This window comes from Coenobita brevimanus, chromosome 45, assembly GCF_032717465.1.
Source record: "Coenobita brevimanus isolate Jiangsu-jjx chromosome 45, ASM3271746v2, whole genome shotgun sequence".
In the NCBI taxonomy this organism is placed as follows: domain Eukaryota; kingdom Metazoa; phylum Arthropoda; class Malacostraca; order Decapoda; family Coenobitidae; genus Coenobita; species Coenobita brevimanus.
In genome coordinates this window covers 287,078-306,164 of record NC_136998.1, presented here as the reverse complement: position 1 = coordinate 306,164, position 19,087 = coordinate 287,078, and the positions used below count along the sequence as shown (strand labels likewise).

The 19,087-nt window shown below is 42.1% G+C and overlaps 1 protein-coding gene across 1 annotated transcript in view; it reads left to right on the top strand.

Annotated features, from left to right (window-relative positions):
• The first annotated feature begins 1,988 nt into the window (after positions 1–1,988).
• The window catches only part of LOC145398282 (uncharacterized), a 38,223-nt gene continuing 21,124 nt past the window's right edge, over positions 1,989–19,087 (top strand). Inside the window, exon 1 of the transcript XR_013897111.1 lies at positions 1,989–2,004. The gene's annotated coding sequence lies outside the window, so the exon portion shown is untranslated. The remainder of the gene's footprint in view (positions 2,005–19,087) is intronic.

The following is a 19,087-nucleotide window of genomic DNA, read 5'->3' as shown; positions in this document are numbered from 1 at the left end:
GTAGATGCTCACACCGAAGGTGAACCCTGAAGGCAGTGCCATGGGAGGGTGGGGGATGCGTTAGTCCCTGCTTTACGGTGAAGTAAGTGGACATATAAGCTACTGCTGGTCGTGTTTTATGGTAGTGAGTGGACATCCTAAGCTACTTATCACGAAGAAGTGCAATGGAAAGAATGTGAATCCGTGTATTTTGGACGATAAATATGAGCAGCGAAGGTGACGGTGCCTGATGGAGAAACGCTATAAGGTAAAGTCAATCAGCCCTCTGCCGTATCTTCCTTATCATGGCAGGCTTTCTTCTTTTATGTAACTAACCCTGGGTATATGCTTAAGAGTCCATTCACCGAAATACAGTAGTTCTCCTACGTACTATACACCTCCATAAGTCACTACATCGGCTCTGGCACCCACCGACCATACTGAATACATGCTAGTGCTATCATATGCAGGTCTGGTGTACTGGAATTTGTGGGGGAGGCTTGACGTCTGTGGGTCATGCGGTAGATCAGTAAAGTCCATTTTAAATTAAATTCAAATCGTTAAACTGTTTCCTGCCCCAAGTGGGAATCGAACACGCGTCCATTAGGACGGCATACCACTTCTTTGCTGCCTACCATTCTTGCAACATTACTAGGCAAAGGCGGAAAAATAGTTTTATATTTTCCTTAGCGTGGAATGAGTATATGAGGTAGAGGGGGAGAGGAGGGGAAAGGGACCAAGAAAAAGATGGAGGGGTGGAATGGAGAGACGTATGACTGAAGAGGAGGTGAGGTGCAGAGTGGACAGCCAAATGACACAGGACAGGGCGACATGCAAGAGGTTCTTTTGTGACCATCCCTTACGGTAGTGGTTTCCAAAATTTCCACAATGAATGCCTCTAACTTCCAAATATTCTGACAACGCCCCTGCCCTCTGCCACACTATTTACACGATCGAGGTACAGTACGTACTGAAGAGGGGAACAAAGCCATTTTATAGTACTCTCTTTACGTTTGGTTTTAATACTTTAGTGCATTACATATGATTATACGTCTGCAAAAAAATTATATAGTAAAACATTTGAATATTCTTGACCAATTACCTGAACAACAATAAATAGTAAAACGCGAAGAAACCAGGCGTGACACATTAAAAACGTTTGACGTAACGTATTAAAAACGTTGGACGTTTATGTGCTGACGGCCACACGTTCTAGTCTATATACAAGAGCCGTGTTGTTTGTTTGTTTGTACCTCAGTCACGCCCAAACCAAGGCCAGAGACCCCCAGACCCATATATATTCGGAAGCAGGGTGACCCAAGGATGGTTTGAGGGGGGTCAATTTAGATCTGGTCATTTGAGGTCAGCATAAGAGTGTTCGCCTTTTTGGCCCGGGCAACGCCGGGTATCCCTGCTAGTGTTCTGTAGAGTTTTTAGTTTAAGATTCGTATTTTAATACAGTCTTCATCTTCTTATTTTGCGAATTGCAAAAATATGAAATATTGGCAAAAAAGTTAAGTCCATTCATTAACAAATAATAATAATTGTAGTAGTAGTAGTAGTAGCAGTAGTAGTAGTAGCAGCAGTAGTAGTAGTAGTAGTAGTAGTAAAAAAATAAATAAAAATAATAATATAAATAATTATAATGATAATTATAATTATAATAATAATAATAATAATAATAATAATAACAATAATAATAATAATTAATAATTATAATTATAATTATAATTATAATTAATAATAATAATGTTCATCAGTTATAACAAAGATTAATGTAAATCTATCTTGCAAATCATTCTCGACAAAAATCCAAACAATTTTGAGATTGTTCCTAAATTTCTTATCATGAGACTGCGTCCCCCTGGCACATAGTACGCCCCCCACAGTTTGGAAAACACTGCCTTAAGGGAATAAAGCGTCATACGATAGATGGATAGATAGATACATAGATAAATAGACAGGACTGAGTCATCATTCATGTGTTGACAACGTCAGTGAGGGTGGTTGGTGCAGGTGCTGTGGGTGTTTGGCGAGGCACTTGTGTCAACAGCCAACACAGCCACTCTCTCACCGCGCCACTGCCCCACCCGCGCTGCTCCAATACTAGTCGCCATCTGCTCACATCATTTACAGACAACCCATCGCTCAGATATCTGCCTCATGAAGTATGAAATTTTTATATCTATAACCAAATGACGCCTGGAAGTTTAGTGCGTTAAGATTCCCCAACCGGATTGAGCCTGGAAGGTTTTCCATTTGGGGATGAAGGGATGGTTGGGTTTGTTGCTCACATGATGCCATTCAGGGGCAGTGAGGCTGGTCACCCTTGCTTTAAATGTCGGGACAGAGTAGTCTAGCCCTGGGCCCCTACGCTCCTGATAAGGCAAAAAAGGAGTGAATGAGGGATGGGTGGATGAAGTGTCTCGGTCAATGCAGTGCGGGATTATTGTAATGCAGGAGTTACCTGCTCATTTGTACTTATGCCACCGTGAGTCGAGTTCATTACAAAACTAGAAAGGGCTCAGAGAGCGCATACCTCCGCCAATTCCATTGCCATAAAAAAGACCCGGATCCGGATCCGTGGGTATAGGATCCGGATCTGGATCTGCCTCAATATTTAAACAATTCTTCCTTGGTCAGTGGCCCACTTTTCCCCAAAAAAATCGTTAAAATTCACTGAGAACTTTTGGAGATATTGTGCGAGATACTCCAATCCGGATCCGAATCAGCCCCAAAATCTAATCATTTCTTCCTTGGTCCACGGCCCACCCTACCACAAACTTTTTATTAAAATCCGCTCATAACTTTTTGAAAAATCCCGGATCCGGATCCGTGGATATAGGATAAGGATCCGCCCCCAATTCCAGACAATTCTTTGTTGGCTCATGGCGCACCTTTCCACGAAATTTCATTGAAATTCATTGAGAACTTTTGGAGATATTGTGCTGGATACTCCGGATACGGATCCGGATCCAGACCAAAATTTAATCATTTACTCATTGGACCATGGCTCACCATTTCACAAAATTTCAGCAAAATCCGTTCATAACTTTCTGAGTAATCCTGCAAACAGACAGGCAGACAGGCAAACCAAGCAACCCGGGGTAAAACAGAACAGTCTGCTCCAGCTTGTGTTCTCTACTCTTAAACTGGAATTACACTCGTTTTACTCTAACATGGCCTGAAACTGCCATCTCTCCACCGTAATTGCTGAGTTGTATCAATAGATTACTATTGGAATATGATGCTAGTCACGAAGAATTGCTATAGCAAGGATTTAGTGGAGTTGTAGTGCTGCCTTTTTTCTGCCAAAGATCAACGTGAAAAACGCGCCAGAAGGACGATAATCTGAGCCAAGTTAGAGTGAAAAAACTATAGTAAGAAATGTAGATGTCAGGATGGAATGAACTAATATCAAGTACCGTATCAAGCAGCAGCCATCTTTATATATTTAGCAAACTGTATTAGCACTTTCATACCAGTTACATAGCCTAATAAACTGTGTACACTCAACACTACATGTAATTCACAAACTCAGCACCACTTGACATTTACAAACTCAGCACTACTTAACATTTACAAATTCAGCACTGCCTATCCTTTACACACTCAGCACTGCCTATCCTTTACACACTCAGCACTGCCTATCCTTTACAAACTCAGCACTGCCTATCCTTTACAAACTCAGCATTGCCTATCCTTTACAAACTCAGCATTGTCTATCCTTTACACACTCAGCACTGCCTATCCTTTACAAACTCAGCACATTTACAAACTCAACATTGCCTATCATTTACAAACTCAGCAAAAAATTATTCTTTGGCTTCTATTCTCGTCGGTTAGGAAGCTCCCTTACACCTCTTCCTTAACGATTTATTTTCAGATATCTTGCGAATTTCTTTTTATACGCAATCTATGCAGAGTATGACGATATTGAAGGAAGGATTTATGCAGCACAGAAGAGGATACCAAGGTATAATAAGCAACATAAACCGCTCAAGAAAAGGTGTTAGGGGCTTCCTCCACAGACGAGAAAACATAAACCGCTTAGGAAAAGGTGTTAGGGGGCTTCCTCCACAGAAGAGAAAAAGAGTGTTGAACAAATCTCAAAATTTGAAAAGCCTTGTGGTATTACAAAAATATTAGTTTTTTTTGCTCTGTTTGGACTGCTATAAATAAATTAACAACTGAATATCCCTCGTCCATCATCCACTCCAATCCTTTTACCTCATCAGACGCTCCGGGGTTCGGTACTTAACCCAGTATTCCCGTAGGTGAAGAAAGCTCCCTAAAACCTCTTCCTAAGACATTTGTTTTGCTTATTACGCCTTGCTTTACATTTCTGTCCTATATAATTCATTCTCTCCGACAAGGAGAGTGTTTTCACCCGTCTGTTTGTTTGTTATCAGGATTACCCAAAAACTATAAGAGGGATTTGGACCAAATATGGTGGGTAGATAGCCTGTATCTCAGGGAAAAATAGATTAACTTTATTCACCGATCCGGCTCTTATTACAGATTCTGGATCGGGAAAAAAAAAAAAATTGTGAAACCCTAATCAGTGGTGACAAACGCTAACCCCTTATGATGAGTGGCTGGGAAATTACGTTGCCCTTGTCGGAGAGATGCGCTCCACTGAATGCCCCTCGAGTTTTAATATAACACTACTCTTCATATATTACGTACAAAACTATATTAACCAGCCGTATCCAAAAATAAATCGTTAAGTAAAAGGTGCTAGGAAGTCTCTACCTTTAAAATGAATGTGACCAGCCTCACTCGCCTCTGAGTGGTCTGCCCCATCCCGACGTTTTCTGGGCAGTGGTACGCCCCAGTCCCGACATTTTTGGACCTTTTTTTTTTGGCTCAAACATCCGCTTTTGGTGAGAAACATCGAAAATTCATAGAGAAATCGCTCACCTGAGGTTTAAAATACTCGATCCAGGTACGAGTTCCTCCTTACCTGAATGGGTTTTCTAACAGGCTGGCACCAAAGAAAACGAGTTCTATGGGAGGGTAACTATTTTATCCACTCATAAACAGTATTTCATTTATTTACTTGGTACGAATTTATATGTAGTACAAGAGTATACTGGTTTTCAAACAGTAATATAGGCATTATAAGCATTGTTTCTCTCACTAACTCATCACCATTCATGACCTTTTTTTCCCACATTACCTGATCATCATTTCTGACTGTTTCTTCCTCTAATGCTATGTAAACTTTGTAAACTTTGTCCTCCACATTGTCATCGATTGGGGAATCACTCTGGCCCTGAATGTCTTTATTGGCCAGGTCACTGGTAACAGGTGAATTGCCGAGACAATGGCATGCAGGGGGGAGGGAGAGGTTATGCGGTGTAAGGCATTGTCCCTGCTTGGCTTCTTGTAGAGGAATAGAGGAAGGTGTCCCGTGTATACGTGCCAAAAATCACTCGTGAAATCACTCGCGAAAATTGAAAATTGTGCAAATTAGGGACCTCGCAATGTTGCCGCGTTAATTTACGTCTCCGGGATATGAGTGCACATCATGTGAGGACGTGAATTCACGTCTCCGGGACGCGGCGGGTTAATGTGAATAGTAAACCCCAGCCATCTCCTGGATGTAAACCAGCTGCATCGAGTGAGTGGATGATGGGCGCCCCACCTACATCTAAACAAGTAATACCTTCAGTACAATCACGCTTTTTTCACTTCCTTCTCGTCTCCATCAAGCAGCTGTTGTCAGGTCAGGAGAGGCGTTTGTCACTGCCGGGATCAGAGGCAGCCTGCATTATCCCGGCCACTACGCCTGGCCATACTGAGAGATTATATGTGGAAATGACATCATCGTGCTGAGGAGGAGGATTAGAATTATCATCGTGATTACCATAACATAATTAGCTTATCCTTTCATTACTGTTATTAGTTATTTTCCTCATAGCTAAGTTATTATTTCCGATTTTTAAATGACTGCATACTATCGGGGTAATTTTACTATATATATAATCCACAAAAGTTTTGCACAAGTCATTAAGCTATAGTTTGTAAATAAAGAAATAACTTCAATTATTCATCTCCTCTGATCACTTTAGGTCATATATCTACTTTGACCTTAGTATAAAATGACTATGCAAAATCTTCCTAAAACAAGATATAATGCCAAATGCATTTCACATACAATGGCTCTCCAAAGCACTTTCATTGTTATCTAACCTTGGGGAAATATATACGAGATATAGATATCATGATGGTAGGTGGGGCACCTATCATCCACTCACTGTATGTAGTGACTCTGAGCTGCGTTACAAATGAAATGGTTTCTTGTAAACCAGCAAGCCATTTCCTACGCTGGGTGGTGACCATATGACCAAATGACGCCTGGTGGTATAGTGGGCTAAGGAGCTCCAGCCACCCAAGAGATGGTTGGGGTTTACTGTCACACTCTCCTTAATTGTGAGTACTGAGTAGCCTACCCCAGGACCCCTACGCTCCTGATGACGGGGCAGAAAAGGACTGGGTGACAGATGGATAGATGGGTAGATCTCCCTGGCTGTGAGGGGGTTAATGAAGGCCACAGGTGAATGCCTGTGTGTTGTGTGGACGGCTCAGTCAGCGCTATCAATGTTTACTTCATTTGTCCTCCTCTCGTCAGCATTATAAAAAAAAATAAAAAAAATAAGAAAATTGTTCTCTCATGCCTTCTTCCTCCACAAGTAAGACTGAATGGCAAATACTTCACCAGAATTACGTAACGCTATCGAGTAAACTTGACTTCCATGTGACTAATTAAGTGCAGGTGTGTCAGGGAGTGTACCGAGAACTCAAAGCACCCGGCAATACCTTCATCAGTCTTACGAATCAATGCTGCTTGGACAGGTGTGGTGTGGCCAGGTGTGGTGTGGCCAGGTGTGATGTGTTATGACTGTCATTCAGAGGAGAAGAGGGACGATAAAGGGAGGGGTGAGGAGGGAGAGAGTGAGGAGGAACAGAGTGTGCGAGGGGAGAAAGTGGGCGAGAGGAGAGAGTGATTAAGGGTAGAGAGTGCGCAAGGGTAAAGGGTGAATGCGGGGGAGAGGGAAAGGGTAACGGGGCAAAGGAGATATGGAGAGGAAGGGAAGGTGCAAGATGATGATGAGCCAGGAGAGGAAGTTGAGGGATGAGGGTGGAAGAGGGCCAGCGTATCTGCAAAAACAAGGAAGTTGGAGAATGATGGAAGAAGAGGGTTTGGTGAGAGATGAGAAGAGAAAAGGAGGAGCAAGGAGAGGGAGAAATAATGAGAGGTCGGGAGTGGGAGAGGGAAGTGAAAAACCAGGAGAAGAAATTAAGAAATGAAAAAGGCCACTGAAGAAAGGTGTTGGATGAAGAGTGATACAGAGTGAGAAGAAGGTAGAAAAGCAAGATGATGTAAGCAGAATATGGAATGAAGAATGAAACATTTGGAGGAAGAGAAAGAAACAGCAGGATATTTGTAAATATAACTTCACTTTAATTCGCAATATAATTACATTGCCTGAGTATATAGTAAACATATTCTAAATATCCTTCATATTCTATAAGTTTAAAATCAGTTCTCAGTGTATTAAGTACAGGGTACATACAGCATCTGGATGTACATAACAGGATTTCATAGTAAAACGTTTTCTCAAAACACATACACATACGCCCATATGCTGTGCATTCACACAATTATATACATATTTATACAAATACACTTACATGAAGGGACACTGGCGTAAACACATACAGCTAGGCTACGCGTGAAAAATTAGCTGACAGTCTAATATATATATATATATATATATATATATATATATATATATATATATATATATATATATATATATATATATATATATATATATATATATATATATAAGATAAAAATTAATAACCATGATAATCAAACTGCCAATTTAATAATACTTAATGTGTATACATTAACCGCACGTCGTGTAAAAACAACTGATTACGGTGTTAAATCTTATTCAACGGCAAAAACAGCCACTAAACCAACAGCTATAAAATATTATGTTCTTAATTATAAAAATCGACAGTCTATTAGTAAAAAATTGTACGAATAAAAAAATGTAATAGGATCCAAAAGTTCGTTAAAAAATTAATAAATATTATGAAAACTTCATATAAACGTTAAAAATGCATATATATATATATATATATATATATATATATATATATATATATATATATATATATATATATATATATATATACTATTTCATTAAAAATATCAGTCTCATACCACACTGCTAAATGCACTGTTATCCATAAATAAACAAGGACCCGCCTGTCTTCATGTTTTTGTAGCCATATTAACCAGCACATTATGGCATCACAACTTTTTATCAGAGCATTCACTTTCTCTTCATTTTTAAACAGAGCAACAACACTATTAAAACGCATGCCTTTATATAAATATGGAATAGTGTTCCTAAGACGGGTGTTGTGATTATTCAGTAGTCTATTACGCACTTTGCTTGGGTCAGAGCTGTGTGATGTACTATATAGCAGTTGATTGCAGTTACTGGCTTTGATGTGGCTACTGCCATATGCAGGAACACCACACATTCTTCTCAGATCATTATTGCATGCCATTTTAAAACATTTAAATACAATAGTTTTAAAACATACGTTTCCATTCCATAAGGGAAGACCATACAGTGGGACATTGTATGAGTGTGAATTAAACAAGAGAAAACTGTATCAATATTTACATATTACAAACCTCAAAAATATGTTAAATTAAAAAAATAAAAAACTATTTAGTTTACGTCCTATATCACTAAACACATGATAGTCTATACTAAACTTAAAAATACCCCCGAAGTACATCCTGCAGTACATGAGGAAACATGATTAAGAGGATTAGTGACAAAAGAAATAGTAAAGGTCAAAGCACTACTCCGTGTCTTACTCCTTGATTTATATAACAGTTTTTACTGCTGCTGCTCCGCCAGTAGTCGCAGTAGTAGTAGTTGTTGTTGTTGTAGTAGTAATAGTAGTAGTAATACTAGTAAAGTAAAAGTAGTAGAGTAACAGCAGCTGCAGCAGTGGCGGCTGCGATAGCGGCAGCAGCGGCAGCAGTAGTAGTAGTAGTGCCGGTAATCGCAACCCTGGACTCATCTGCAACGTGAACCTGTTGGACTGCAGATTAAAACTGTCATCCTCCTGGAGCTTATCAACCTCAAGGATAGGGAGGCAGTGGACGGGCGTTTGTATAACAGGGTAGCTCTACCGTCCAGTCATATCGGTGCCACCATGTGAAGGCGCCCCTCTCCAGTACCACAGGAAGTCTATTCTCACATAACTTTATTTACTAGATATTTAGCCAATATGTGAGAGAAAAGGATAGAAAAGAGGAAGACTCTCCCCCTCCCTCCACTCCCTCCGATAAACGGTCAGGGAAGAAAAAAAAATTAAAAGAAAGAACAACCATAGAAATTTTATAGGAAAGACGGAAAAGGAAATGTTATGGACTATAAAATACATTAATCTATAATCTGAAAATAAAGGCGAGTATACAATAGTAGAAATCAAGGGGCGTAATATCTCAGGGAATAAAGGAGCATAATATCCAACACATAGAGGAACAAATATGACAGCAGAAATAAAGGAGCATAGACAAACAGAAATATAGGAGCATATACAACTACAGAATTAAGGGAGCATAATTACACAGTCATGGAATAAAGTAACATACACAATCACAGAAATAAAGAAGCATATACAATAGCAGAAATAAAAGAGCATACATAATGGCAGAAGTAATGGCGCATATACAATCCCTGAATGAAGCATACAATCGCATAAATAAAGCATATACAATCGCAAAATAATGATTTTCACTACAACAGGTCACCTATAGAGTTTAATAAAATCCTCTGAAGATAGAAATAGTAGATTACAAATGCATTATTCCTCTTGAGTATCTTAATGAAGACACCATCTAAAGTGCACTCCACCGGGTGACGTATCGTGTGTTGCGGGGACGGCCCAAGCAGCGTTGTCAGTGTTTATCCTGCAGCATTTAGTCATTTCCTACTCCCAGTGCCACACCCACGCCCATACCAACAGCCTGAGCCGTCCCCGAAACATGTCGGATCGTCTGATGTGCTTTTAGTTGACTATGTAAGTCCATTCCTCACCAAATCCTTTCTTGCACTATCCTAGGCTACTCAGTCCCAGGTATGTAAGGCGAGAATGACCAGCCTCATTTGCCCCAGAGCGGCATTATGTGAACCATAAACTCCAACCAGGCCTCGGACACAAACCCTTTGAGGCTCAGTCTGGCTGGAGCACTTTAACCCACTAGACCACAAGGCGTCCTTTGGGTACATGGTTACCACATGGTGTTATATAAAATTTTCTACTTAAAAGGAAAATGGCTGCCTTGTCACTCAGCCAATCAGCACTACATAGAGTGAGTGGATGGTGGGCGCCCCTGCCTACATCGAAATATAAGGCGCAGTAAACACAGGCGTGGGTGTGTGTAGTAATAAAACGTACACAGGTAATCTTCAGGCCATAATCATAAAACCCTGTCGTCTTAATTAACTTTCCATTAAGAACAAGACTAACGCAATCTTGTATTTATGGTCTGAGCACACAGATTTATTGGTCCTTTCATACTGGCGCCGATGAGGAGCAACTACCCTTGGTGACGAAGCTGTGGTGTCCATCCAGAACCAATCACCTCTTCCTGCAACTTGCTCTTATCTTGGTATATGGAGACGTAAACCACTATCTATTCACAGGATCATTCAAATTGATTATATATATATATATATATATATATATATATATATATATATATATATATATATATTATATATATATATATATATATATATATATATATATATATATTAGATATAGAAAACAATTATATGCAAATTATGATAGACCTTTTATACGAGTAAAGGATGTGGGGAAGGACGTGTGTGTGTGTGTGTGTGTGTGTGTGTGTGTGTGTGTGTGTGTGTGTGTGTGTGTCGGGAGAGGGAATTGTCTGAAGAAGATGGATGGAAAATGGAAGCAAGATTGAAAATGGTTGAAGGAAGGAATGAAATGAGCGGGGGAAGCAAGGATGGGAGAGTGAGAAGCAGAGCAGGGGAGAACCTAAAGAGAAGGGAGAGTGGGAGGGGGGAAGGAGGGGGGCTGGTGGAGGAGGAGATGGGGAGGAAAAGGAAACTCAAGGTTAAGGTGGAGGGAGAGAAGAATGAAAAGGGAAAAAGGAATGCGGATTGAGTGTGGGTAGCAGACGTTGAATGGAGAGAAGTGGGGGTACGAGAGAGAGGAGAGGTAAGAAGTGGAGGAAAGAGAGGAGAGAAGGAGGAGGGAGGGGAGAGAAGTGGGGGGAAGGAGGGAGGGAATATGGACAATAAAATGTGTGTATGAGTGAAGGGGGTGACAGCACATATTAGTTTAAGAGTTTGGTGGTGGGGGGGGTGAGAGGTGGTGGTGGGGGGGTGGGAGGCTAAGTGGTAGTGGTGGGGATGGGGGTAAGTGGTGGTGTAGGGGATGGGGTGAGGGGTGGTGGTGGAGGAGGGGCTTGGGGATGGTGATTTGGTGGTAGTAGGAGTGTGTGGGTGTCAGGCAGGTATATAAGTGGTGGGTGGTTAGGGCAGGGTTTGTGGCGCCTTAACATGAGGACACATCAGGTGGTGTGTGTGCTGCTGGTGGCCTTCACTGGCCTGGCCACAGCTTTCCCCTTCCAGGTATTTCAATGTGTCTTTACTGTGTCGTTATATACAGCATTATTTTGTACGGTTAACATGAAAACTGGGTTTAAAAAATAGATAGATAGACGAATAGATGGATATGGATAGACAGGCAGGTAGGTATAGATAGGCAGATTGATAGATAAATGGACAGATAGATAGATAAATGGTTAGATGCTATTCTTTGTTTGTCCTGAATGTTACATCTTACTTGCCATCAGTATCAACAATACAGGGTGGTCTATAAGTAGCAACTCGCCAGAAACTTACCTGATGCTATGTTTTGTGTTGTGGGGATGGCTTAGTCTGCTGGTGTGGGTCTGAGAGTTGCAGGGGAGTACGAAATGAATAAATGATGCAGGACAGACACTGATAACACTGATAAATCACCCCAGGAAATGGAAGAGAGGCGGTATATGCGGACCACCTTGTAGTTTTTGGAGCGTGGGGGGGAGAGCCTTCTGCTGTACTAGCCTTTCCTCTCACTCCTGTACCTAAAGCATTATTATGACTGTTAGGATCTGAGGTTATACTTTATGTGCCTTTGTGGTGTTCCTAACGCCTTTTACTAAGTGATTTGTTTATGTATTTCACGTGTCTGCCTATGGGCATAGGCTTAGCACTCCGTTCCCTAACGCCCAACAGTCCTCCTACTTACTATACACCTTCACATGCCACCACTTCGGCGCCAACACCCACCGTCCATCTCGATAGAGTGGTCTTATGTACAGTTGCGAGCAGATGACTCGAGGCCACCTAGTCCACCAACATGTTGGTGTTTTATCTGGTAACAGTGGTAGCTATGAACTTGACCGAGATTCAGTCGGCTGTTCGGACAAAACAAACCCATTGATAATTTGGCAATGTGCAGTTCTAACTGGTCTCCAATCAATATCATGCAAGTAAACGTATTATATGTCATACACATGGTAGTTATATTTATAACCATAGTATTACAACATAGGCATCCAAATAGTGGTGCATTCATTCATGTGTGACACACGGGTATCGGTAGTGATTTATTTGGTTCGACTATTGTCGTGAACCAAACAACCTTTACCAGTTTTCAAGAGATATACCGTAGGGTTATCAGCTTCCCCGCAACCTAGCATTATTATCACAAAAATGCCGTCATGCCAGTCATCCCTCACCGTGAACCTCACTTTCGTCGAAGTCTAAATCCGAAGCAGGTGGGAGAGTTAAAGGTTCACACCACAGTAGGCGGAACAGGGGGAGGGGTGTGTGGGAGTTATAAGGAGGGTGGTGGGTGAGGAAGGGAGGGACGAGGTGGGACGTCAGATGGGAGGAGGAGGGGGGAGGGGGCAGGCGGTTGGCTGCGGTATTAAACGTATATGAGATTAAAGATTATAATATGTTTGTTTTGACATACGCAACCAATGTTTGTTTAATATTCGAGTGGTAAAGTCGAACGATTTCTCTCTATATATATTTATCTTGAACGGACCAATTGGTTCCACCTTCATGCCCCTTCCCATACGTGGCGTCACGTGGTGCCTACGTCACAGACCGAGGTGGTGATGGAGCTGCACACTCGGGATACCCGTGTGTCTCACATGAATGAACGTACCCCTATTTGGATGCCTGTGTTGTAATACTATGATTATAAATATATTTACCACATGTACAACACGTTAATCATTATCAATATAATACGTTTACTTGCATGATATTGATTGGAGACCAGTTAGAACGGCACATTGACAATTTATCTCTGGGTTTATTTGGCCCGAACAGCCGACCGAATCTCGGTCAAGTTCATAGCTACCACTGTTACCAGATAAAACATCAACATGTTGGTGGACTAGGTGGCCTCGAGTCATCTGCTCGCAACTGTACTTGTAGGGAGATAGAGCAATCGAGTATGGATCGTTAAGTTCAGCCAGAATAAAGTAGTGAGACGTAGTGTCAACGAGGTGAGTTACAGCACTCCTGGGTTAGGAAGTTTAATGCACACAGTTACAATAGTGAGATACAGTGTAGTGGAGCGTGACCCCTGTGTCAGACCTTCTCTCTAGCCCTTCTCTCCCCTTCCTCTGCTCTGAAGGGAATCTCTCCGACGTTATATACAGCTGAGAGAGGATGTGTGTGTGTGTGTTGTAATGTCTGGTAGATTTCCATCCACGTGGACTAATTGACTAGGGCTGGTTACTCCACGTGTTTGAATACGTCATGAAATTCTTGGTCGTCTGGACTACGAGGAAGTTTGAGATACATCATATGGTTAAGGATTCTTGATGGTCCGGGACAACATGGTTGTGGATATACATTATGTGAATTGACATTGCTGGTGAGAAACTGTGTATGTCCCCAGCAGACACTACTTCCTGTACCTTGTGTTTATGAGATCTATACTAATGCCTATATAATGCCAATAATGTCTACATCCATATTGAATACATGCCAGGGTTGTGTCATACAGGACTGGTGTATTGGTATTAATGGGGGTGTTTTGACATGTGGGCGGGTCCTATGGTAGGTTAGTAAAGTCTACTTACAATTAATTTCAAATACTAACGCTGTTCCCTGCCCCAGCCGGGATTCGAACCCGCGTCCAGTAGACAACCTCTCGTATTCACTCCATGTCTTTCTAATGTGGACATAGTTTGCGTCAGTGACATACAGGGGCTGGGCCGCACTGCCTCACCAGGGCCCTAAGGTCTGTGTGGTCTGTGTATCTGTGTACAGTTTGTAGCGCCGTACAACAGAAAACGTGATCATAGTGATAATATAGACATTAAGCCACAACAACAACAACAACGTCCAGTTCCATTTTGCCCCATATAAACAGGATCGTAGGGTCCGGGGCTAGGCTACTTAGTCCCGATATTTAAGGCAAAGGTGACCAGACTCACACGCCCCTGAGTGGCATTATGCAAGTAAGAAACCCCAGCCATCCCTCAGCTGGAACACATACAAACTCCACCCAGTCGCAGCGCCTTATACCACTAAACCACCAGGCGTCATTTGGTTATATGGTTACCACCCAGCATGTGTTTTTTATATCATTCATTGTAGAGTCATCGAGAGAGAGAGAGAGAGAGAGAGAGAGAGAGAGAGGCAGCACTACATCGGGTGAGTGGATGATGGACACCCCTTCTACCACCTACTGTACATTTACTGATTCTGGTTCAATTTTGCCTTCCAGGATGAGCGAGGTGGATTCCACGTGGGTGAGTACAGTGCGGGTGGGGATGGTACTTTGTGTGTTGCGGGTACGGCTCAGTCGGCTGGTGTGGGCACGTTTGTGACAGTGGTAATAGGAAATAACTGATGCACGATAGGCACCAAAAACACTGACTGAGCCGTCCCCACAAGACACGAGCAAGAGTCTGGAGCAGCGTTATGGTCAGCCTCTGCCTAACGCTGTATACTTTTAACTTTAACTTGGGTGCCGGAGAGAAACACCTTCACGTGGTGGCACCGGCATCACCAGGCGGTTCCACTGCCCGGCTAAACAAACGTCTCTCATGTCTCTCCCTGTACCCCCGAGAGCAGAATGGTGCAATGCAAAAGGGTGATATCAGACTGCAGTCCACTGGGTTGACATTCAGATGAGCCTGGGGTTGCTACTACTACCAATACTGATACCAGTACTACTACTACTACTACTACTACTGTACTACCAGTACTATTATTATTATTATTATTATTATTATTACTACTACTACTACTACTACTACTATTACTACTACTACTGCTGCTGCTACTACTAATGCTAATACTACTACCACCACCACTATTGCTACTCCTATTACTACTACTACTACCAGTAAAACGCCTTTGTCGGCGAGGTACGAGCGAGGCCACTTAAATCCGAAAGCATTGAAATGTGGCCTTACACCCCAAAGATGCCTAGAGTATATTGATGGCTATCTACCTACCAAGTTTACACCCCGAGGCTGCCTTGAGTATATTGATGGGTATCTACCTACCAAGTTTACACCCCGAGGCTGCCTACAGTATATTGATGGCTGTCTACCTACCAAGTTTACACCCCGAGGCTGCCTTGAATATATTGATGGCTATCTACCTACCAAGTTTACACCCCGAGGCTGCCTTGAGTATATTGATGGCTGTCTACCTACCAAGTTTACACCCCGAGGCTGCCTACAGTATATTGTGGCTATCTACCTACCAAGTTTACACCCCAAGGCTGCCTACAGTATATTGATGGCTGTCTACCCACCAAGTTTCATGTCTTTACCACAGACTGTCTGGCCTGTGGCCCTCTTTCCAAGATTTTCGACATGCTGCACTTGGCGTGTGTCACGTGCCACGTGCACCGCCGGGATGTGATAAAACCTGCCAAAAACAAATCTTAGAGAACTGGGCTATCATATGCTGCAAACCACGCAGTGATCAGCCCTGTGGTTGCTGAGATGTAAGCTTCTCAAAACCATTACAGTTGGGCCGGGCCGAGTAGGGCTGCGCCAGGCCGGGCTGCTCATATAATGAGAGAATGCCACTACTTGACGAGGGACTTGCAAGGGCTTCACCCTCGCTCGTACCTACTACTACTGCTACCACCACCACCACTACTGCTTCTCCTACTACTACTGCTGCCACTCCTACTACTACTACTACTACTACTTCTACTACTACTACTACTTCTACTACTACTACTACTACTACTACTACTACTACTACTGTTGCTACTCCTACTCCTACTTATACTACTGCTACTACTGCTGCTAGTACAACTACTACTATTATTACTACTACTACTACTACTATTACTACTACTACGACTACTGCTGCTACAGCTACCTCCATTATTGCCCTAATTGGGCCTAAAATTATTTTCTCTCCATATTGAATGTTGGCATCAAACAATAGGTAAACATTGGAATATGAAGCTAGTCACGAAGAAGTGCTGCGTAGGCTAACTTGGCTTAAAATTATCGCTTCTTAGAAATGTACTTCAGGTGGTTTAAATTGGGTTGGCTAAACTGACTACGTACAATACTCCATTACCCCGACTGGTTGTTGACATGCAGCAGTTGTATTTCCTCGTATGTGGAGGTAGTTCTCAAGGTGTGTGTGTGTGTGTGTGTGTGTGTGTGTGTGTGTGTGTGTGTGTGTGTGTGTGTGTGTGTGTTGAGGGGTCACCTCATACACTTCCTTTAAATAGGATGGTGTCAAAAGCTTTCTGGCTTTGGTTGGAGCGCCGTAATTCACAAGACCACCAGGCGTCATTTCCTGGTATGGTTTCCACCTAGTGCAGTAAGTGAAATCCTAAATTACTGAAAGCCATGTGGCTTATCATTCAGTACAGAGTCACCTTGAAGGCAGCACTACATCAAGTGACTGGATGATGGGGCCCCACCAACTTTTTAAATATTCTTATTACTTCCACTACTACCTGGGGCTGAGATACAAGTAAATGTGTGAGTGTGGATGAGGAAACTGGGAGTGTGTTGTCCTGCCTCGGGAACCTCCCTTTTTGGGGGGAAGCTACCTAGGTACATAGATAGACAGACTACTACTGCTACTACCAGAACCATCACCACCACCACCACCACTACTACTACTACTACTACTAATACTGATACTACTAATAGTACTACTGACACTACTGCTACTACTACTACCACCTGAACCACCACCGCCACTACTACTGCTATTACAATAACTTTATGTGGAGAGGATGGCCATGTGGGGCGGATTGAGAATGAGAGACTGACTAGAAGAATGTATGTCAGCGAGATGCATCAGAGACTAGATGGAGGGATGGAGTGCAGAGATACAGTATATGACAGGAGGGATGTGAGTTGGAGGAAGGGCAGCCAAATAGCACACGACAGGACGACATAAAGGTGTTTGTGGCCACCTACTACGAGATGAAGGCGTCTGGCAATTGATAGACAGAATATAATGATTTCTATCTTTTATCATAGGGGTAGATCTTTGGTTCCCTCCTTATATTTATAATCGTTATTATTCATCACTATTACCATAGGTAGAGTGTAAGAAGAGAGTGGATGAGGAATTTGGAAGGAATTTGAGTGTAAAGTGGAGGGAATGTAAGAAAATGTCCTGGAAAGAGGTAAAAAAAAAAGTTAGACAGGGTGATACAGAAGTTAGTCGGGGAGTGAAAGATAAAAATAGTAGATTGCTAGTGGAGAAGGGAGAAAAAGTGAGCAGATGGAGAGAACACTTTTAGGAACTGTTAAATATGGAGAATGAGAGTGATGAAAAAATAAGTAGCTGGGGAATGGCTGGGAGAGGGAGGGGGGTGAGAAGAGAGGAAGAAATCAGTAGGATGTAAGCAGTGGTAGCAATAAAGAAAGTCAAAATGGGGAGAGACCCAGGAATTGGTGGAGTGTGTGGTGAAATGCTGAAGCATGGGGTAGAGGTAATAGCAGAATGGATATGGAAGATGTGAAGATTGGCCTGAGAGGAAGGTAGAGTCCCGGAGGATTAGAAGTTAGGTATTATTATTCCCCTGTGCAAAGGAAAGGGGGAAAAAGGAAGTGTGTTGTAATCACAGGGGCATTTACCTTCTTAAATGTAAAAGGAAAAGTGTATGGTAGGATACTTAGTGACAAAGTTAAGGAAATAACAGAGGAATTAGTTGGTGATGAACAGGGAGGTTTTAGGAAAGGAAGAGATACAGTAGCATAGATTAGATATTCATTCTTAGGCCTTTAGTGGAAAAGTTTCTAGAGAAGGGAAAGAAATTGTATGCGGCCTTCATGGATTTGGAGAAACCATATGATAGGTGGATAGACAAGGATTGAGGAAAATATTTAGAATATATTGAGTAAGTTGGAAGTTGCTGAATATGGTGAGGAGTATGTATCAGGGTGCTAAAGCTACAGTGCATGTGGATAGTGAATTGAGTGATTTTTTCTCTTTGAATGTTGGGATGAAACAGGGATGTGTCATGTCTCCATGGTTGTTCAATCTGTATATGGATGGGGTTATATGACATACTAGAGAGGACAGTGGATGTTGGAAAGTTTTATTGAGAGATGGCAACGTCTGGAAACTCCCTCTCCTGTTGTCTGCAAATGATACTGTATTGTTAAATGAAGACAAAGGGGAGCTACAAGGCTTGATGGATGAGTTTGGAAGAGTGTGTAAGAAACGGAATGTAAAAGTGAATGTAGGGAAGAGTAAAGTTACGGTCTTCGAGAGAAATGAAGCCACTGGATGTACAGTGAGGTTGCATGATGAGAAAATGGAAAATGTGAGTGCATTTAAGTACTTGGGTAGTGTGATGAGTAAGGATGGAGGTTTGGAGGATGAAGTGCTGGAAAGGGTATAACAAGGAATAAAGGTTGTTGGTTCTTTGAAAGCAGTGATAAGAAACAGGGAACTGAGCATGGAAGTAAAAAAGTTACTGCAAGACAGTATTATGA